Below are 23903 nucleotides of genomic sequence, written 5' to 3'. Positions count from 1 at the left end.
GTGCCAGACATTGTTTATTACAATTTAAAGGGGACACAGAATACATCTGTCTGAACATAAATTATCTCATTTTTATGCAGCTATTGATCCATGTGTGAAAGGTGTAATATTTTAGAGGCCTCACTAATCCACATGTTTTGGGAATATCCCAAATTAGGAAGATTTGGGGGAAACATTTTTCAATCTTTAAGACTTTTAAGACAAAGATTTTTAAGACTAAAATAGATCCGTACCCTTTAATTGCCTCGTTTAGCTTTATTCATAATCTGACTCTATCTTTGCCAGTATCTTGAGAAGGTTTTAGCATGTTGATAACCAGACAAGGGGTTTTAAAGAAGTTGAAGGATGAACTCTCACCAGCTCATGGGCAGTTTGAAAAGACATGGGCTCCATTCATAGAATATTCTCACGTTGGCGGTTTTAGGTTGTTGGGCTGCTCCGGCAATGTCCGATCTGGCTCCTGGAGGTAGTGACCCAATCCAGTTCCGTCAGTCCTGATCCAGTTTCGTTGCTCTCTTTTTTTCTTTGATTATTCAATAAGTCACCTTGATCAGAGAGAGGGGTTAGATCAGTGTTAGTTTTTCTCTTTTTGTTTCTTTGTTTTGTAATATAAATTCATTATTTGGAGTTTGGTCTTAGGCTACAATATTAATTGATATTTTACCAAGTTATGAGCAGATTGCTTATAAAGTAATTCATGTGATTTTCATTTTTAATCTTAATAACATTAATTAACAAAAATGGGAAACTGTTAATTAGAGCATTTTTGCCAGCTATATATTATGTATACATTTTGATATTTCCTTCTGTTATGTCAATGCAATGAGATTATTATATTGAACTCAATAAAAATATACTTTTAAAAATGTTCAGGGTAGACATTTCCCGACGAAGGGCTCAGGCTGGAAACATTGGTCACTCTTTACTTAGTATGGGTGCTGAGTGACCTGCTGAGTTTCTACAGCACATTCGTGTATTGCATTTGACCCCAGCATCCACAGGTTTTCTTGATTAACTGGCCAGAAATGTTGGTGGTCTTTCCTCCATGAATGCTGCCTGATCTGCTGGGTCTCTCCAACATCTAAACAACTTGCATTTGATTTGCTGGAACTTCTGTGAAAGGGACCAATTGGAATTTGATATTTTATTCCAGCAGAAAATAAATTGTGTTGAGACCAGTCACACTCTATCTTTTTACCCCACTCACAGACCACCTTAAGTATTCCCCTACTAATCACAAAACACCTATGACATACTTAAGGTGGTTTGTGAGTGGGGGAAAACCACTAGTCTAGACCCTTTAAAAACTTAAATTTCAAAGTATTATTTTACTTTTCCTTGTTTAACTTTTCCTCTCTCTTATTCCAGTCTTTCTCATTTAATTCTAAAACATTTTCATCTCCATCAGCCCCCTCTCCTTGAACCTTATTAAGATAGATTCACAATGATCCCAAAAGTCCTGTTGGCTGGGATCACGTCACAGTTTCAGTGGTCTGCATTCAAAGAGACCTGACAAATAGGACATTGAAAATCCTGGTCCATAATAAAAGTTATCTTTTATTATCCCATTTCAGATATTCTACAACTATGCAGGTCAATTATGCTTAGGTCAGTTTAAAGTCATTCCATGTGGATATAATCCTAAAATCTGGAGCTCCAAAACCGTAGTAGTTCAAAATTGTGACTGCAATCTGAGCCGATCGGTGTCATGTCATCTAATCTTAGTTCATAGTATTTATTCCTGTTTCCTTAATATATAGGAGGCCATTGACCATGTCGACAATAATCCAAAGGCACAGAAAAATGGAGACAAGATCACCAATATGGCAGAGCGTGCAAGGTACATGAATAAAACTGAAAGGTTCAAATACAAAATAGGCTGAGAAATATGTTTCTCCATCGTGAGAAACCTCAGTACCTTCAGATAAGGCTGTAACGATATTCATTGGACTATGGGCACATTTTGTTGTTCTCAGAATGTTTGCCTTCTGTGAATTATTTGCAAAAAGTTTATTTATTTATATTTTGTTTTGAGAGTTGTTTTGGACAATGAAGAAGAGGAAATCAGTTCTGTTCTGAGCAGCTCTGCTGGGCACCCAACACATTTCCATCTTCCATCTTAGAACAAAATGCACTGGAGGTCGGATAGAGGTGCTCTTCCATTCTTGCTCTACCACTGGATGCACCACCAGACACGGAATACACTTTGTATATGACCCCTCATGTTTTGTGCCTGCCAGAACAGTCTAGAGCAGTCCCTTTCACTTGAATGAGGGTACCGACCTGCATGGAAAGTGGGAGTGAACAGTGGTTTTCTTTCTTACCATATTTAATTAATGCTTTCAAGAATTTACATATCGAATGTCTTTTTAACATTTTTTCCATTATTCATATGATCATTATAAACAATGGAAATGATCTGACAGCCCAGTTTAGAGAAAAGGCAATCAAATGGGTCTGAAGTTTGTTCTGTTTCAGACCCATTGACGACTTGCTGTCTGAGCAAAGTGCAGCAGGATGGCTGGGAGAATACAGGGAACTGCAAAAGGTAGGTGACTTTAGCATTCCTAGCTGAGGTGAACACAAGGCACCAATCATAGTGTGCCCAGTTTTTATTGCTGTTTAGTCCTGATATTTGCAATCTGACCCTATACCCCATTTCTTAAGACAATCTTGCTTCGACTAAGCAAAAGAAGTGTGTAAAATAGGACTGTTCCTCTTAATGAATAGGGAATGGGGATAGTTTTAATTGCAGCACACGAGAAAATTATTCATCTTGATATATCTGCATGAGCCTTTGTTAAAATAATGCAAAACTGCCATTACTGCCCTTCTCCTATTTACTTCTGCTTTAAATATGCATTTATTTTCTCTTTGAATGGAAATTTCCTTTGCATCAGATTTCTCTTTGTAGAAGGAACGTTCTCCTAAACGTTCTCTCCTAGTAACTATTCCAAATTGGTGATTCATTGCCACTAACTCCCAAACAGAGAAAACAGACTTTAATTATAATATATCAAAATATATTATTCCAAAAACTTCTAAATGAATCATATCAGCTCTTTCTGCTCCAATGAAAATACACCCACCACCTAAATTTGTACAGGCTCATTCTTTGCCCAGGACCTCCATATGGCAGAGCAGATGGCACCTCCTCCACAGATCAGAGAGAGGACTCTGCTGTCTCCTGGAGGACCACAAATAAACAGCGTGACACAAGAGGGACCCTCCGCTTGGCCGTTCAGATCTATGTTATATGCAATTTTTGAACAAGCAGATTCATATATGTTACCGCCAGTAACCATTATTAAATTGTGAAATCTGTACCGAAGCCACCGGTGAATATCAGAGAAGTGAAATTTATCCCCAATCCACAAATTGAAGAGAGAACATATGTGTTCTGTTTGTTGATTCCAAAATTCAGTTTCCTTGACGTCAATTGAACACATTCTTGTTAGCTGAGAATAAGCACATGCTATTCAGTCCCAAGATTATCAGTATCTTGACAAAAAAACAGCAAGTTCCATGTTTACATTGGCAGTGAGATGAGCCAGACATAATGCTCAACAAGAACAAGGGGATCAATGCTTACTGCCCTCCCAACCCCCAGCGCTCGCTGCCATCAGAGTCTAAGGCAGTGATTCCCAAAGTGGGTGCTGCCGCCACCCCCACCCCTACTGGGAGCAGCGGAAAGATCCAAGGGGGTGGTGAATGTTTGTTTCTTGATGACATGCTCTGGACAGGACACACTCCACATTCACATCTGCAAGGGCCAAGGCTTGTAAGAATTTCAAATGATCTACAAGGTGTAATGTACATTTAAATTATGTGTAAATCACCTGACTCCCCTCTTTGGGCCAATCACAGATCCTCGCTCTGGCCACCCACCCATCAAGCTCCCAATGGCTGATCCTTGCTCTGACCAACCCCCCACCACCCATGGAGCACCTGATGGCCCAAAGACAATGTAGTTATAGTTGAGATGCAAATTTACCCTTTCATATCGCTAAATAAATTGGTTTACCAAAAGTTTTATTTGTGAAATGTATATGCTTCTGTATAGAGTTAGATTAGTTGTTGTTCAAAATTTGTGGTAGACCTAATACCAAGAAAGGGGTGTGTGTTCATTGTATGTGTGTGGGGGAGAAGGGGGGCACTAGCAATGTGGCCTGGGAACCAAAGAGCCAACAGCTCAAAAATTTGGGAACGACTGCCTCACCCACAGGAAAAATGAATGTTAGGGTTTTACATGATAATCATGTACATACTTTGACAATAAATCTGAATTTTGAATTTTGTGCTGATAACGTCCACAGACTGGTTATGTCAATGTACCTCCTGAGAAACAAGGACACAGGAATTAATTTACAATTTCTATCTGCAATAGGCATTCATCCATCTGTCTCATCAAAAACACTTGACTGTCATTCCAGAGAGGATTCTTACCAGTGGCGGATTACCCATTAGACTGAGTCGGCTGAAGCTTAGGGGCCCAGAAGGTAAGGGCATTCATTTTTTATTTGATTGATCGCCCAATAGGCCAATGAAGTGCTGGCATCTGCGCGGAGGTCACGACAAGCATCTAATGAAAGAAGACGTGGTGGGGGGTGGGGGCAGTTACATCTCGTAGTCAATGACATGAAAAGAGATCAGTAGCAACTGTTGCCTTGTGAATAAACATCATGGGGATGGTGACACCCACTCATCACCTTGAACTTTGGCCACTCCGTTCTGGCCTGGGGGATGCCATTCGTTGCTTTCATAGACAACATCATGGAGACTGCTACTCATCAACAGCTTGAACCTGGAACAAGGTATCACTGTGCCATTGGAATTGGGTCACAGCTGCATCCCAGAGTGGGGTGCCTCCACTGTGGGCGGGGATGGCACCGTTCTCCGCAGTCCTTAGGGAGCTATGTGCTTCTCCACTTTGTTTACCACCTTTGCTCAGTGTGCGCGTGTGGTTGTAGGCTGAGAGGAGGGTTTGGAGTCGGGCGCCAGGAGCTCTGGTCATTGCAGCTCCTGACTCCAAACCCTCCCCTCCGCTTATACTGGAGTTTCTGACATGCAACTCTGAACTCTCCCCAAGTCAACACAGGAGCTCCCGATGCCTGATTCTGAACCTTCCTCTGTCCCCTGTTGGAGCCAAAGCTGAGGAGGGTGGGCACTGAAGGATGTGTTTGAGCGTGGGCTTCGGCATTTTCCAGCTCCTCTCCCACCGAGCGCTCGGTGCCGAGAGTTGCCTTTCCATCAAAGGTAAGAGGGATCGTGACACCCACTCAACACCTTTAGCTTTGGCCACTCTGCTCTGGCCCAGGGAACACCGCTCGCTGTTTTCATTCGGCAAAAGCCTGTCTTTGACTTAGGCAGAGGGTTCTTTCATTGAAATGACTGTAGTGTTTTTTAGTGTAGATTACTTTCCAAAATCTCAATGTATCCAACACCACGTTGGATATGACTATCTTCGGGTTCTACAGCGGCACAATTTCAGTGCTTGCCATAGGTGCTATTAGGGCCAGGAAGTGGTTAAAATCCACTGCTGATTCTTGAACATCAGGTCATTGAACTAAAACCAGATAAAACTGGAAAACTAGGGACATCCTGGAAATGCGCCAAGGACAGGAAGGAAGGTGTGAGCCTGAGCACACTGCTCAGCTCTTTTGGCCTCTATTTATTCAGGCACCGAAACCTCCTTTGCATTGTGGCCCTGCAATTGGCACACAGTGTTCATTGTGCCCAGTGAGGTTCCACCATGTTGTCTGTGACAGGCACCCTGTGGAGTAGCTGCTAGGCTGCCACCATTCCACATGACACTAAAAACAACTATGAATGCACTTTAAATTATGCCAGCCAATTTTGGAAACATCAGTGGTGTGGTATAATTCATTACCCAGGTGGGCCAAACTGTGGGATGAATTAATTACAAGAAAGAAATCATCACAGATTTAATTGGAGAGGCCCCTCACTTCGATCTCCAGTGAGCAGCCCACAGCAGTAGCCCAAAGGCAATGGAAGACGTGGCCACCTGCTCGACAAGTGGAAAATGTACAAGAATGCAAAGTGCAATTGTTGTTCATTTTCCTCTGGTTCACATTTCAAGAAGTCAGTCAGTTGATTGACGGATTGCAAATCTGAGTATGACATCTGGACATCACATCACATGAAAGAGAGCTTTATCTGAAAAGGACGAGTTTCTTCCTCTCATAATTCCTTTTGAAATAGGTGTATATGCTTGTCCTGTGTGATATTATGTTTGCATTGTGACACAAAAACCCCATCAAGGCACCAGAGTGGAGAAGCATTACTGTTCGATTACTATTACCCTTCGTGCTGACATGGCGTCATTTACTTGTTGGCGTTTTGCAGGTCCAGATGAACTGGGGTCTGGCTGCTGTCCAACAAAAAGCAACTGTTCCCAGGCAGTGGACCTTGACTCATGGCTTTGATCAGTCATTCAAAAGCAGTAGAATTAAATAGTCGGCCAGTATTGATGGATTCCAGTTGCCTTAATACCACTTTGGCCTGGTCACAATGACCTGGTGAAACCTTTCACCATGTTTGTCACTGACTGCACCAAGATCAGCAGGGAGGAAGTCCAAATGTGAAAGCAGAAAATTAATTTTCAATTACATGCTGCACTTCATGGCTTTGTGTGCTTGAAGCATGATTAAAATATGACAGGCAATCACAAAAATAGGTTACATATAAAAATTGGTACATAATTGAAAATATTGAAGGTGATTTTTTTTATGATCAGTAGTCCAAAATACACCCAAAAGTGTTCAAGAAACAAAATCTTCATTGTCCAGTTATAACTGGATCTGGGCAAACTAAAAACTCTTTTAAAACCTTTTTTTAAAATCACCATTAACCATTCCAGCACACCCTTCACAAACTACAAAGTGCCAGTGAGAGAAGCTTGGCATTTTCTGCTAACAGTATGAAAACTGCCAAAATGTTTGGCCTGGAAGTCAGCCTGAAGAAAACTGAGGTCCTCCATCAGCCAGCTCCCCACCATGACTACCAGCCCCCCCACATCTCCATCGGGCACACAAAACTCAAAACGGTCAACCAGTTTACCTATCTCGGCTGCACCATTTCATCAGATGCAAGGATCGACAATGAGATAGACAACAGACTCGCCAAGGCAAATAGCGCCTTTGGAAGACTACACAAAAGAGTCTGGAAAAACAACCAACTGAAAAACCTCACAAAGATAAGCGTATACAGAGCCGTTGTCATACCCACACTCCTGTTCGGCTCCGAATCATGGGTCCTCTACCGGCATCACCTACGGCTCCTAGAACGCTTCCACCAGCGTTGTCTCCGCTCCATCCTCAACATCCATTGGAGCGCTTTCATCCCTAACGTCGAAGTACTCGAGATGGCAGAGGTCGACAGCATCGAGTCCACGCTGCTGAAGATCCAGCTGCGCTGGGTGGGTCACGTCTCCAGAATGGAGGACCATCGCCTTCCCAAGATCGTGTTATATGGCGAGCTCTCCACTGGCCACCGTGACAGAGGTGCACCAAAGAAAAGGTACAAGGACTGCCTAAAGAAAACTCTTGGTGCCTGCCCCAATGACCACCGCCAGTGGGCTGATCTCGCCTCAAACCGTGCATCTTGGCGCCTCACAGTTTGGTGGGCAACAACCTCCTTTGAAGAAGACCGCAGAGCCCACCTCACTGACAAAAGGCAAAGGAGGAAAAACCCAACACCCAACCCCAACCAACCAATTTTCCCCTGCAACCGCTGCAACCGTGTCTGCCTGTCCCGCATCGGACTTGTCAGCCACAAACGAGCCTGCAGCTGACGTGGACTTTTACCCCCTCCATAAATCTTCGTCCGCGAAGCCAAGCCAAAGAAGATGATTTGAATTAAACAGAATGACTCACTGCTGTCACGTTAGCATTGATATCACAGTTCAACATTAGGCTCAAGCTTTACTGGCTACCTCATAACTTTTGCTTCCTTAGAAACTTCTCAAGATGTGATTTTTTTGTTATGGGGTTTGTATATAAACACAATATAGCGATAAGTGTTGGACTCAGTTTCAATCAGATGGCACACATTTTCCAGACCAATTTAGCTAAAATTGGAGAAAACAATTAAAAAAAGCAAGGAATTTCAAACTTGGGTTATGTTATATTCCTTCCTAAATTGACATCCACTGTTTTGGGTGGAAGACAGCCCGCACACAAAACTGGCCTCATCCCCAGGACACAAATCAATCACCATGGGGATTTGCTCTAACAAAGCACATTTGCTATTCTCTTAAGAAGGGAGGTTTAAGACTATAAAAATCCTTTCGGGTCAAGGGTGTCAAATAGCATACTGTTTTTAGAAGCTTTATTTTGTCCACATAATCATAGAACATTACAGCACAGTACAGGCCCATCGGCCCTCGATGTTGTGCTGACCTATATATTCCTACCAAAAAAATCTAAACCCTTCCTATAGAACACACACTGCAGAATTAACTACTATCTACTGATTAAGCTGGTAATTAATTCTAAGTTTAAATGGTATTTCCAGTGACTTAACTGTACATTATTCAAAACTGATTCATTGGACACCAAAAGTGTTCATATTTTGTGCTAGATTTATTTTCCGGTGTGGTGGTGGTGGTGAGCCACTGCGCAGCATTCCAAGGATTATTTTGCACTACCAATTAGGAAAAAAATTGTCGAAGGAATTGCTCACCTAAGCTGGTTCATGGACAGTTTCGTGCCCAACAATTTGAGCGTAAGAAAACATCTGAAAAAATCAAGCAATCCTGAGAACAAAGATTTTCTTCAACTTTCTTTGTAAGATCGTTAAATGTTAATTATCTTAAAATGCTTCAATAAAGTTAAGAGACACTTTAATAATTTATTTGTGACAATTTCACAAGTAATATTGCAGAAGTTCAAGTGCATAAAAATGTACTTAATTTTTTATGAGCCATTCAACTATCAGAAAGTAGGAAAAAGGACCAATGTTATTTTTAAAGATAAGATCAATGAATCATGTTGATGGAAATTATCACCCACCCAGATTCTGCTCAAGAGACAAAGGTGGACATGCTTGCAAACTATTCTCTGTTAATGCTGAATCTGAAGCTGTCACCAATAATGTGCAATTTCCATTTAAATGGATGATAAAACAGCTCAGTTCAAAATGTGGCAGTCCATGATTTTGTGTGAAGCTCTTTCCATTGAGTAGATTTTATTCACCTTGTGTAACCTGCAACATTCCCCAGAAATCAATCTGTGTAGTATTGAAATATGTTGAAACAAGGGTTCCAAATGCCATAAATGGCATCAATTGTGGAGCTAATTGGTGAGTGAGATTGAAACTGGTAAGCAGCATTCAGAAATGTGTGAGTATTCTGTCGGTGTTAGACTCAATGTAACATTTGTATTTTATTGTATCTAGGAGATCTGATAGTTTTATGTCTTTTGATTTGTTTCATTTTTTAAACTGTTTTGCAAAAAGGATTAAAGTCCGAGCAGTTCTTCCTGTGTATTTCCAGCAGTTTCTATTTTTATTCCAAAGTTCAAACAGAATTTCCTTTGTGTATATATCCATTGTTGAGTAAACAATATAAAGTGCAGTAGAGAGCAAACAAGCCACATATGCTCTGTGCACAAATGAAGTTGGAAGTCCAAATGACATGGTGAATGTTTTTTTTTGGCTAAAACGTGGGTTGTCCCAATCCAGTGGAGAGACTGATTTCAAGGTCAAGAAACAAGCACAGAAACAATCAACTCCACATCAAGATTAAGATCAAGATGGAAACTTGAAATCCAGTAACAATGAAAGATAATTGATATACAGTAAAACCCTGTTATCCAAAATTCAAGCAACCAGAAAAAAAAAATCGCAGAAAATAAATGGGTAAAAAATACAGAAGTTTAAAATCGGTGCCACTTAGTGGGCAGTTCGCCAATTATGCAACACACAATCTCAGGTAACTGGAAAATTCACTTATCCGGCAACTACTAATTCCTATAGGTGTTGGAGATCAGGGGTGATGTTTGCTGGACATTGTGTTGGAATCCACCTTCCACTACTTTTCTTGGTGGGAGATCACTTTAATGTTCTGACTGAATTAATTTTTCTTAACAGACACTGAAAACATATTTTTGAGTTTTACTTTTTCCACTTGTAAAGTCGATCCTTATTAAAAAGCAATGCCAGATTTCCTTTTTAAAAAGAGAGAAAATAAGGTACACATTCAAAAAGGAAACACACAAGAGAAAGCTCAATTATTTGAGAGTACCATACCAAATCCATTAAATCTATCACTATTTCAGGAATTAGGCATTTTTAACAAGGCCTGCATTTAGTGCTGGATCTTAGAGACATTTCTGAACCACTGCAGTGCTGTCGGTTAAGATACTTTCTCAACGCTGTTGGTCAGGGAGTTCTGGAGTTGATGAAGGATCTGACCCAGCTCACGGTGAGGCAGGATGCACGTTATGATTGTGACAAAGGCCTGCCATCTGTACGCTGTGACTCAGTCCAGATTTATCAGGCTTGTACTTGTCTAGACTGGAACTGTTTGTCAAAAGGACTTTGCAAGTTGCACTGCGTTTGCAGTTGCTGAGTTCAGCACCAAACTTGATGCTTGGTGGACCAGCACATTCCAGTACAACTGAATAAATTGGCCAGCCATTTCACAGGCCCATTACACATCTACCATTTTGTTAGAGGTCAGGAATCACGAGTGTAAAACCAGATAAAGAAGCTAAATGTTTTTCCCTGCAGGGCATGAGCGAAACAGATGGATTTTAAAAACATTTCATGGCCATCGTAACTAAAGTTGGTAGATTTTTTTAAAATTGATTTTTAGCTGAATTTGAAATTCTGCAGTTGCTACGGCGAGATCCTCATTCGTTCAGATTTCTACTGTGGTCACCACTGCACCTCAACACGGGATGGGTAAGTAGTGTTTACTTGGGATAGAGTCTGCAACCAGCTGTAAAATGGAAACCGTGCCTGAAAGCTGCTTCAGCTAGAGATGGAACAGGAACTTCGATAACAGCAGATTTTCTACCATTCAAGTCAATTAACATCAGAACTTGGTTGAATCTGAAACACGATATAAAGCACTGAACTGTGTTGCTAATTTGCCATGTGACAGGAGATATGATTTATGACAAAATATAATTGTATCAGTTAAAATGAAATGGGTTTTGTTTGAACAGCTTCAAGACTCGGAAATCAGAGCAACGGGAAAAATCTGCTTGTCAGGGTATTAAAGAAAATATATTGTCAGATTTGAAAATGCAGCCAGGGGCCATACTGGTGTCCACCTTACCTTAGGAGGACCTTAAAAATAATGTGGTTCCAGACAATAACAAGCTAGTCTTCACCAGAAATTTAGCTATTCCTTTCCCTCTCCCAAGGAATGGATAGGACAGATTCAGGTCTTTGACTCAATAGATGCAACAGCATAAGATTTACTGAAATTAATTTTTGCATATTCAAATCATTTGGGACTGTGCAATGAGATGTGAAGAGAATTTATGGCCTTCACTCGTGCTTCTGAATCTGGCTGACATTCAACTGCTTTTGAAATATTCCCATTGACTTGTCCTGCCTAAGGAAATATTGCAAAGTTTATCACCCTCTGACTATTTGTTATATTATCTATGTTCCTGCTCCAGCTTCATCTGAGGAACTTTCTTGTTTTTAGGACATGAAGTGGTTAGCGCAACTGGTGGGGGTTTGAATCCACGCTGTTTGTATGTTCCACCCAGGTACTCCAGTTTCCTCCCACCCTTCAAAACATACCTGGGGTTGTAGCACAATTGTGTGCAATTGGACGGCTGGGCTTGTGGGCCAGAGGTGCCTGTTACCGTGCTTATGTCTAAGTTAAAACAAAAAGCATCTGTTTGCTTGGTCATTATTAACAATAGGATGTTTGCTAATATTGGAAAATGAGGAACCCATTATGAGGTTCTGAGCCTCAGACCAGATGATCAATTTTGCACCAGGGTCCAAAATAATAAATTCAAAATTACAAAAATAATGGTGTTGTGCCCTCAGTGGGACTATACAGAATGACTGTGTGCCTCTGACTGCCTGTATCACCGTAACTGTCTTGTTTTAATCTACCCTCTATACATCCTATCTTGCAAGATGAGAAACATTCCTGAAATATTAGAATTTAAAAGTCCTTGAGTTCAGTTGTAGGCAGTTTACTCACTGTGGGCCAGATTCATTTTCACTGTACCAAGTTTATGATTCAGGGTAGATTTTGGACAGATGTTCTGCTGCAATATGAATACAATACTATGAAAAACCCTCAAGAATCTGGAAAGGCTGAAATGGATGAACAATTAGTCTTTGCAATAAGTTGACACTCCTTGATATGTAATCTTTGTGCAGACTATTGTTTCTTGGCAATACCAATTTTGTGAAATTCTGTATTGAATGTCATAATTCAGCCGTTTACATTGTGTCACTCAGGCTGTGATGCAGAATGGAGTCAGATTATCCTTAACCTGTCAGATTTAAAAGCTGATACATTCACCTGGAATGAGTTGGGTGCTGTTGTATTGTGATATTTGTGTAGACTTATTTAATGGCTCCCCAGTGATTAGTTATCCTTCCTTTTTTGGTTAAACCTATTTTTCCTACTTTCCTAATGTTAAAAATAACCAGTCTCTCTAACTGGACACAGCTTGTTGATGAATTATGATCCACAGTGCTAGGGTTTAATTATTTGTCTAAACTGTGTCAGTATTTTCAGTTTAACCTAAGGTAATCCTGATTTATTTTGAGTACATTAAGATGGGAAAATGTCTTATTCTTTGCCATGAATCAGATGAATACTGAGTCATCGCATTGTTGTGCAAACTGAAACTTAAACAATAAAGTCAATTCAGCTCAAATGTCTGCTGACATTTTTCCACACCTTGATGAAGGGCTTATGTACTTCTACCGTTTGGTCTGCTGATTGCTCCAGAACTGTGTCTTCACTTCAACCAGACTTTCATATTTTACTTCAAATTTCATTGCTTTCTTTAAAATAATTTGGCAGGTTTTAAAAAATGCCCTTGAGAATGCAGGTTAATAACTGCAATGACCATTGGGAAAACTAGTTCAGTAGAAATACGGTAAAGCCCACAATATCCAGCACCTATGGGGATTGGCAGGTGCTGAATAAGTGAATTTGCTGGTTGCTTGCTGCAGGATTGGTGAACTAACTGCAAGAGGGTGCCAATTTTAAACTTTCCGATGTTTTACCTCTTTATTTTCCACAATTTCTTTTGCTGGTTACTTGAGGCTTCTGGTGGCTTAAATGCCGGGTAATAGGGATTTTACTAAAAAAGGAAGCCATAATGCACTCTGCTACAGAGTGGAAGTTAAGTGTGTTTGCACATGTCAACTCATAGAATCGTGCAGCGTGGAAACAGCCCCTTTGGCCTGATGTGTCCATGACAGTCATCAAACACTTGTTTGCATAAATCTCATTTTTATTCTCTCCACATTGCCAGAATCCGCCACTCCCCTACACTCAGGGCAATTTACAGTTGTTAATTAACCTGCCGGTCCACATGTCTATGGGAAGTGGGAGGAAGTTGGCTGACACCATCATGGAAAGAATGTGCAGTGTCCATACAGACTGCTCCAACGGCCAGGTCACTGAACCCAGGTCATGGAAACTGAGAAACACCAACTCTTTCAGCTGCTCCACTTTATAGACTACAGAACTGTTCAGAACAGGAACAGGTCCTTCGGCCCATATGTCTGTGCTGAACATGATGTCCAGATCAAAGTTAAACTCTGCTGCTTGCACCTGATAGATATCCTCCATCCCTTCATGTTCATGTGTTTAGCTAAAACTCTCTTATTGTACCACTTCTCCTGGAAGCCCATTCCAGGCACCTACCACTCTCTATGTACAATACTTTCCCCACACATCTTCCTTAACCTCCTCCACTTAACCTTAAACATATGTCCTCTAGTGTGGGATGCTTTGGCCCTGGGAAAAAGATTCTGACCATCTATCCTATCTACGCCTCTCATGACTTTATACACCTCTATCAAGCGGCCCTCACTCTCCTACACTCCAGAGAAAATAACCCAAAATTGTTCAACTTCCTGCCATAATTTATGTCCTTGAAATCAACCAACATCCTAGTAAACCTCTGCCAAAGCCTCCACATCTTTCCCATAATGGGGAGACCAGTATTTTGCGTGTGGCCTAATCCAAGTTTTACTGGATCTAACTGTACCGTGACGTACTTACTTTAGTATTCATTGCCCTGCCCAATGAAGGCAAAAATACCTGACGCCTTCTTTACTACCCTATCTATTTGTATGGCCACTTTCAAGGAGTTCTGGAGATGAATCCCTCTGCACATCAATGCTTTGAAGAGTCCAGCTATACTTTCCCATTACATTTAGCCTCCCAAAGTGCCACATACCACACTTGTCCAGATTGAATTCTGGCTGACATTTCTTTACCCATAACTGCAACTGCTCAATGCCCTGCTGTGGGAAACACAAAATTCTACAAACACTGTGATTTTAGTAAACACAGACAGAAATGCTGGAGGACGACAGCTGGTCTTGCAACGTCCATAGGAGATAAAGATGTATTACTGACATTTTGGGCCTGAGCCCTTCTTCAAGAAATAAGCAAAGAATAAACAAAAAAACAGGAACTCTCAGAATGGAGATAGTGCCGGCTGGGGTAGGAGTCCAGACCAAGACGAGGTGTTAATTAGATATGATAAGAATATCCTGCTAGATTCTTTCTATCTACACTGCCCACAACTTTACCAATCTTTATATCGTCTGCAAACTTGTTAACTCACCCACCTTCTTTCTCTAAACTGTATATCACAAACATTATGGAGGGCACGGAAAACCCAACACCACTGGTTGTGGGCCTCCAGTCAGAATAACACCCTTCCACTACAACCCAACGCCATTTATGAGCCAGCTAATTCTGTATCCAAATGATCGATTCAAGGTGAATCTTATGCATTTGCTTTCCCAACAAATTTTGTTGAAGTGATACAAAGAATCCAGACATTAAAACCATTCTTCTGCATCCATGATGAATTATAAATGCACCAACTGTTTTCATCTTGTATTTCTAATTTGATGTCCAACAATATCTTGCATTTTTGAATTTTTACTGCTTTCGTATTGAAACAATTAAAAGTTGGTCATGTCTAAGAAGATGCTTTGAGCAGAAGATGAATGTCTGAAATTTTGGATTTACATTAGAGAATATATTGACTAAACCAGTGCCACGTTAGACCTTGTCTGCACATAGCAATTCCATTAATTTGTTTGAAGACCATTGGTAACCGAATAATGCGATGCATATATTCTTTGACTGAATAGATGTATCTTGCTTGTCAAATGTATCTTGCTGTTTTCAGGACTTTTTGACTGGATTTATTTACTTTACTTTCAGATTTACTACATTTTAAAATAGCATTTATTTGCTTGATTGATTTTTTTAATGGACTTATCATGTTTCTGAATCTCAAAGCTATTTTGAAGCATTATTATTCTTGACAAGTTCGACAGTAAGCTAAACCAGTTGAGCTGGATCTCAGAGATATTTTGACAACAGGAATGGTTCTATATCCCATGTTATAGTACATACACCTAGATTAATACACGCAAGGCCCTGCCATCACACCATTCCACTGTGGTAAGGATAATAATGGGCTTTGTCAACATGTTGACACTAGAGACCCATAAAAGATAAACTTGTCCTTTCCTCAACACAGTAGGATACTGGCAAAAAATCCTGGCCCATTATGTTTTACACAGAGTAATAATTCTGTCAGAAATGTCCTTCTTATTTACTGCTAGGCAAATTAAAGGTCTGAAGGTTATTGAAGATTTGTCTCCAGCATGTGTCCCTGGTGTCACAGTTCCACAAAGCAATCTTAAACCGGAGCCTGAAATTGACAACCACTACAAATTCACCCAAGTAACCTCAGAAGTGTTCAGGACGGGATAGCGGAGTAAATTTGTGCATTCATGGCAGCCAAGCTTCAGTGATGGCTTGAAAGATGCAAACCTGTGAAGATCCCAATGACATGGGAAACGAATTACACAGGAAAAGGTCTGATGGTTTCAAGGCCAATGGAACACCTGAATCAGGATCTTGTCATGCGTGCTTTCCAGTTAACAGAGTGAAACAGCAAAGTCTGCAGACGTCATGAGAGTAATAAATGCACAAAATTGCTGGAGAAACTCAGCAGGTCCTGCAGTGTCCATTGGAGGCAAGGACACATATATCAAAGGGCTCAGGCCTGAAACATTGGTTATGCCTCCTATGGATGCTGTGAGACCTGTGTGTTACGCCACTGTATGTCTATATTTATCTGCTTGAGCACACCCATTGGCCGACAGTACCTGTGCCCCCTCCCACAGGCTCCTGAATAAAGGTGACTGTTCCACAGCCCCCTCTATAGTACAGACCAGTCAAGCAGCATGGATGTGCCTTTGTTCTATAGCAAATAAAAGCCTATCAGCTTGCTCAACTTCAGTCTTTTGGACTCATTGATGGAGCGTCAACCTGCACCCCCTCCATAAATCTTCGTCCGCGAAGCCAAGCCAAAGAGAATGTGAGGACTGTGAGCTGACAACTCCACTTTAAACAAAAAAAAAATGTGCTATTAATCCTCTCATTTGTATTATTTAAAGTATCTAAATTCAGATAAGACATGAAACTTCCTTCTCCATGAAACACAAAAAAAGCCGTGAAAGTGCAAAGAAGTTACGTCTGGGTATCCTGATTAATGGTGGTTCCAAAATTACTGCTTGCAGGAATTTCTTGTGCAAATATTTGAGGTCACATTGTCTGTTCTTTGTTGCTGTGGAGAACTTTGGGATAGGCTCAAGGGGACAGGAATGAAACTTTAGAACTGCCAATTGTCTTTTTTCTTCTCTCAAGCCTGTGCCAGTTAGTTAGGACAAATTGCATTCAATGGTATCAAAGGTGGTTCAATGACAGAAAGATTGTTTTTTTTTTACTCTGTAACATAATAGATTATTGTAGTCAACCAGAAAACAAAATACTGCATCATATTGATTTAATTGCTCTGAATAAGACTCCTGTTGTGTATGTCAGAGATGAGCTTCCAAGCCACCAACTGAAAAAGCTCTATGATCTTTACACTTGGAACATTTCCAGTGGATCTTTGCTCCCAGTTTCCAACAAGCAAAAGATTTAATCTTTCCTACTCATTTTGTAACAAATGTCAAACAATCTTAAAACAAGAGATTTACTGTGTTTCCACCAGAAAAGAATGCCATGATCTTCAGATGTAACCTGAAAGATAAGTACTTCACTGGACAATTCTTTGGCTTGGCTTCGTGGACGAAGATTTATGGAGGGGTATGTCCACATCTGCTGCAGGCTCGTTGATGACTGACAAGTCTGATGGAGGACAGGCAGACACGGTTGCAGCGGTTGCAAGGGAAAATTGGTTGGTTGGGGTTGGGTTTTTCCTCCTTTGTCTTTTGTCAGTGAGGTGGGCTCTGCGGTCTTCTTCAAAGGAGGTTGCTGCCCACCGAACTGTGAGGCTCCAAGATGCACGGTTGGAGGCGAGATCAGCTCACTGGCAGTGGTCAATGTGGCAGGCACCAAGAGATTTCTTTAAGCAGTCCTTGTACCTCTTCTTTGGTGCACCTCTGTCTCGGTGGCCAGTGGAGAGCTTGCCATAGAACACGATCTTGGGAAGGCGATGGTCCTCCATTCTGGAGACGTGACCCACCCAGCGCAGTTGGGTCTTCAGCAGCATGGATTCGATGCTTGCGGACTCTGCCAGCTCGAGTACTTCGATGTTGGTGATGAAGTCATTCCAATGAATGTTGAGGATGGAGCGGAGACAGCGCTGATGGAAGCGTTCTAGGAGCTGTAGGTGATGCCGGTAGAGGACCCATGATTCGGAGCCGAACAGGAGCATGGGTATGACAACGGCTCTGTACACGCTGATCTTTGTGTGTTTCTTCAGGTGGTTGTTTTTCCAGACTCTTTTGTGTAGTCTTCCAAAGGTGCTATTTGCACCATTTCATCTGATGCAAGGATCGACAAAGAGATAGACAACTGGACAATTACTGTGATAGCTTTAACCTATGTAAGGATAAAATTGGAATCTTAGAAAATTTCATGCCATTATTACACAACCACGTCTTTTTTTTTGTTGTAACTGAGGAGCTATCAATAACTCAAAAGACTGGAGTTATGGAAGAATAGGCTTTTATTTACAATAAACATGAAGGTCATCCTGTGCTGTGACCCAGGTTTCTGGGGAGGGGTTATAGTGTTGGAGCCTTTATTCAGGTCAAGAAGGAGGAGCCATGGGTACAGTCACAGGATGGGGCGGTGCCAGATAAATGAATGGACAGCAGTTGACCTCAGTAACTAACCCTGGGTAATTCAAATCAAAAATGTTTCCCCATTAAAGCTGCAAGTTGATAATGGATAGATACTACATTGGGAATCAAAGTGAACAGAGCATAAATCTTGCTGACCAATGCGAGTTAAGGATTGAGAAACAAATGCAGTAAGTGCAATGAGGGATAGATTTTGGGTGGGGGGGGGGTGTTAATTAACAGAAAGACAAAGAACAGAAGATTTGGCTGGGGAAGAGAGACATTAAAAGGACAATTAAGAGAATGTAATTTTATTTTCCCAATGTACTGGCTCCAAGTTTCTAAGGCATAGTTACTTAGTATTTATTTTGCAAGTACAATAATGAAATTAATTCCAGGATGTTGGTGAGGCAGACAACGAGTGAATGGCATTAGGTTCACTGTCAAGGATTTACATGAGCAGAAGGTTCAAAGTATAGTATCTGAAATGAATACACAATTCAAGATGGTGGACCTTTTTACAATTTGCGTGGAAATCTAATTTCATATTTATTGTATGATTAAGAATGGCAAACGTCTTGACTCAACTACAACAGAATTTATTACCACCATTATGTCCCAATTCACTTCCAAATCATTTGGCAAGGATTCAAATAGAGTGATTTACTCCTAGGCCTGATGTAGGCTGAGATGGACAGATGTAATCCCACATCGAGGATCCCCATCCACTTTCTTACCATATGGGATTGATAACTGACAAAATTCTGTTAACAAAGAGAAAGAAATCTTTCATGATATAACCCAACAGAAAAAAAATTGTTCAAAAGCATTTTATAGTTATTATTTTATGCTTCTATTATCTTTTTAGTTTAGATTTGTCACAAATTCAGCCAATTTGACACTGACTTTCTTTCTCCCCAAACTCCGAGGCAGGTCAGGCCGAATGATGACCACATTGCCATTTTATATTTGGCTTGTGAATTTGAATACAGACCAGGTATGAAAATAAGAGATAAAATTAGGTAAACTCAAACATTAATTCAGAGTCAGATGACAAATTTACAGTTAGGCCAAGGTGAGTCCATTGCTGAGAGGAACGGAAATGCTGCGCTGTTTGTGAAGGCTAAAACTCATTCCTGGAGTAGAATAAAGGGGATTGGATTCTTCTAGAAGATTTTCTTATTTAGACAAAATTCATGATCTGTATGTCTTTATTCTGACACATTCCTGTTCTTTGCTTATACCTTAAGGAAGTACTCAGGCCTGAAATGTTAGTAATATAACTTTACCTCCTATGGGCGCTGTGAGACCAGCTGAGTTTCTCCAGCATCTCTGTAGTTTTACTATCTACCTCTGTTAATGATGTAAAATAATATCCATTGGGGAAAAAATAAACTATTCTCGAACCTAGAGATTCTAGATTTCAGGCTTCTGTACCTCTTTCTGATGGTAGCAGTGAAAAGAGGTTGTGACCAGGGTAATGGCCTACTTCATGATGTTAGCTGCCTTCATAAGGCAGCACCTCAATGATGAGCATAATCAGTCCTGCTCAATGTGCCACCTTATTAAATGCAGTGCTGGAAAAGTGTGATGGAAATTATGCAAACTAATTTATAAACACTTCTACTTTTCAATCTCAGCTCATCCAAATGACACAGCACTGTAACGTTGTTTTTCCCTTAACATCTGCTTTAATATTAACATATAGAATTAAAATGTCCAACCCTGTTCACCCCCCCAAACAAAATAATCATACTCAATACAAAAGATATAATATAGCTAGATAAATGTAGAAAAAGAAAGATTTTTTTTCAGGATTGCACAAGTGATGTCGTCTAACACACATAAATAAAAATCTTCATTACAACTCAAAAGATAATTTCACAGGTCTAAAGGGACAAAAAAGAAATTATTACAAATTTAAGCCTAAAATTTGGATATGCAGGTGACAAATTTACAAAAACAGAGTATTTATTTCTCAAACTCTATGTAATTTTTTTCCAAAGGAATACAACTTCTGTGTGTTAGCATAGAAATACGCCTGGTTTCCAAGTAACTGCAATATATTTCCTTACCACTGGAAACACTACCTTAACAAATTCCAATTGATATATTGAAAGTTTTAGTTTAGGCTTTGCTCCTTCAATATTTCCTAATAACAATAAGTCTGGATTTTTCAGAAAAACAATTCCTGCAAACAATTTTGTAAATCTACCCAAAAAGATCTTACATTGGGACAAAACTAAGTTGAATGCATATTTTCACCGTACCTAAAACATTGATCCGATAAATCTGGTTTTATTCTATTCAATTTCTGTGGTGTAAGATATAACTGATGTAAAAAAAAATATGCTGAACTAATGTATATCTTACATTGGTAGCATTAGTCATTGAATCCCTACATAAATCTGCCCATATTTTTTCATCAATTACAATATTCTGATCTAGTTCCCACCTTTGTCTAGATTAATGAACTCCTCATTTAAAAGTTACTCTTGTAGTAAGTAATATATCATAGAAGTAAACGTGTTAACAATTTCTCTTCTGATAAGAAGTTCTACTTTGGTACAGCTAGGCAACTATCCCAACTTATCCCTCAAATATACTCTTAGTTGAAAATAACAATAAAGGATATTGTGAGTCGTACCTTATTTATTTTTCAATCGCTCCAATGACATTAATTGACCTTTTGATAACAATCTTCAACACTTAAAACCCCCTTATGTAACCAAAAATGTATTATCCTTTGAAAAAGATATGAGGATTTTAAATCATAGGCATTTTCGATGATATAGGCCCCTCTTACACCAATTTCATCATTTATTTTTTCCCATCGATTACAATGTAGTCTAATTCCAGAAAGTGACACTTCCCCTCCCTGGATGATGCATTGTTTGCCTATTTTTAGTCTGTAGTGTTATTTAACTATACATTGTGTTTGGTATGTTAATGATAGACATACTGTTATGTAAGTCATCTAATGTTAAAAGGTTAGATGATATTCTTATTTGTGTTCAACTAGCATACCTAATTAGAAAGAATTCTCCACTGTAATTTACTTATGATTGTAGCTGTAGGAAAATGGAGTCAGCCTTTACAATTTTTGAAAGATTATATGCTAAAGATTAAATTGCACCAAAGCACCATTTCAAGAATTATATGAATGGGCACCCAGTTAGTAAAATCAATATCCATCAAGTCCATTTAACTATTTGAAATGTGGAATAACCAGACAAGCGAGGGTGCTCTACAGAGTATGAAATTCACCATTCACAAATAATATTTTTGAGATTATGATCAATTTTTGAAGGGAATGAAACAAGCAATCCATACAATTTAGACAGTGCAATGAACAAGAGAGATTAGTAACCTTATTAAGGGCCTTATGCACCACCAAGAATGCAAAGCAAAATTGTACATTTAGAATCATGCAGTTCAGAAATCAGACCTTGGCCACCATGCCCATGCCAACCATCAAGTACCTTTCTAAACCCCATTTACCAGGACTTGGTCCATTGCCGACTATATAGCCTACTATGTTTTGGCAATTCAAGTTTTTCCCTAGACTTTTCTGAAATGTTGAGAGAGTATGTGGCTCTACCACCTTTTCCAACAGTGAACTCCAGACGACCACCTGCTATCCAAAGTGTTTTTCTGAAATCCCCTTAAACCTTTTACTCCTCAGTTTAAACGTACCATCATGTTTTAGATAGTTCTGCAGGGAAAGGTTTCTTACCACCTACTCTTGTCCACAATGTCTCATAATTTTCTGTTCCTCTACTAAGTGCTCCTTTTAATTCAAGGAAACCAAAGCCAACCTTCTGGTGTCTCCTATAAATGAAACATTCCATCCCAGGCACCATCCTTTCAGCATATTCATGTCCTTGCAATTGTCCGGCAACCAGGATTGCACACAATAGTCCAACTGAGGCCTATCCAGTGTTTCAGAAAAATGTACCAATGTTTAAAAATTCAAGTATCCCATTTAAGCACACGCACACACTTCTGGACACACGTGGAATTTTCTATTTCACATGTTTAGAGTGTGCAGGATTATGAGCATTATCCATTGGTACAAAAACACAACTGCACAAACCATTGATAGTTCAGAACCCATGAAACAGAACAAATAGAGGCCAAGCAAAAGAATTCAGCTGGAAAAGATTGAAGATTAACATTATTGATGCATAATGGTGCCAATCACAGTGCATTCAAACCACAATTATTCTGTGGGCGAGGTACAATTTATGAGGCCATAAAATAGCTAATTATTAAAAAATGTTGGCATATAAACACAATGATTAGAAGGAAAACATGTCCCAAGTAATGGCTACTCTGAATGGTTGTATTTCAAATATGACAAGGTACAATTAGTAATTTGCCTGTAGGAATTTTTAATGAAATCTCTATGATTTTAAAATGAAGCCTGAATTGTGGCTGTGTGCCTTCTCTCAGTTCTGTTTCATTTAAGAATAATTTTAATCTTGACGCCGACGCCCCCCCCCCCCCCCCCCCCATATCACTGATGCAGTACCAATGCTTAGAATTGGTGATTAACAAACAACCATGGTGATTTCATATTTAGCATTAAAAATCCACCAAACAGAGAACTCCATCATGTAAAATATTGGTGTTAAACATTTAATACATTAACATTTACTTGTGTAAAATGGCCAACGTGAGACAAACCACCAGTTGTCCATTAGTCATCCTTTGTACCGGAGCAAGTGGAAACAAGAATTTAGATAGGAATATAAATTAATACTTATTTTGTAGTTGGAAAAAGTTAAGTTGCCACTATTCAGGCACTCAACCAAATGGACTTTGTTTACACATTTTTTTAAAGTCTTACTGAGATTCTTGCACATTTGGTAGGTTTCTGGATACATCACAAATTGCTCCTGTGTGAGGAATCACACATACAGTACACAGGATGTGGAAACAGAAGGCATAGAGCACTATGCCCCATGGGAAGAGGGAATGCAGGAATGTTTCTGTGTTCACAAAATTTGCAAGCAATTTTAATTGCTGGAAACAAAAATCAGAAACCCATTCCTTGAATGTATTACAACACTGGAGCATCCAAATATCAGATTTATTTATCATTTACTTATTATTTATTATGTATACAATTGGGTAGTGACTAATTCTGTGTGTGTGTTAAGCTGATGAAAATATATCCATTAATTCAAATGTTCTTTTAGAAACTCTGTAATGATACTCACTTCCAGCACATAGAATTTGAAAATCTTGACTTTTCATGACATGGAAAACTGCCCCAAGTTTTACACTTGTTCATGCCTCACTTCTCACTCCTTAAACTGTATTTAATACATTCTCTTTGGCTTGGCTTCGTGGACGAAGATTTATGGAGGGGTGAATCTTTGAATTAAGTACAATCAGATGGAGCAGCGTTCTCTGGTTGGTGTAAAAACAAATCACACAGATGTACAAGGAGACGTAACGCACATACAAACAACAATGTACATGCAGAAGAAGGATTCTTGTATACAATAAAATAAATAGTGGGCACAGTTCCTTTGGTTGTTCAGTGT

General features: G+C 39.7%; 1 long non-coding RNA gene across 3 annotated transcripts in view; it reads right to left on the bottom strand.

The window, feature by feature from the left end:
* Positions 1 to 235: 235 nt before the first annotated feature.
* LOC138759597 (uncharacterized) overlaps positions 236 to 23903 on the bottom strand; it is a 114090-nt gene continuing 90422 nt past the window's right edge. For all 3 annotated transcript variants that reach the window (XR_011354987.1, XR_011354985.1, XR_011354986.1), the window contains one exon: positions 236 to 545. This is a non-coding gene — a long non-coding RNA (uncharacterized lncRNA). The remainder of the gene's footprint in view (positions 546 to 23903) is intronic.

The sequence above is a fragment of the Narcine bancroftii genome, chromosome 3 (genome assembly GCF_036971445.1).
Source record: "Narcine bancroftii isolate sNarBan1 chromosome 3, sNarBan1.hap1, whole genome shotgun sequence".
Classification (NCBI taxonomy): Eukaryota; Metazoa; Chordata; class Chondrichthyes; order Torpediniformes; family Narcinidae; genus Narcine; species Narcine bancroftii.
This window is presented reverse-complemented; position numbering and strand designations above follow the sequence as displayed.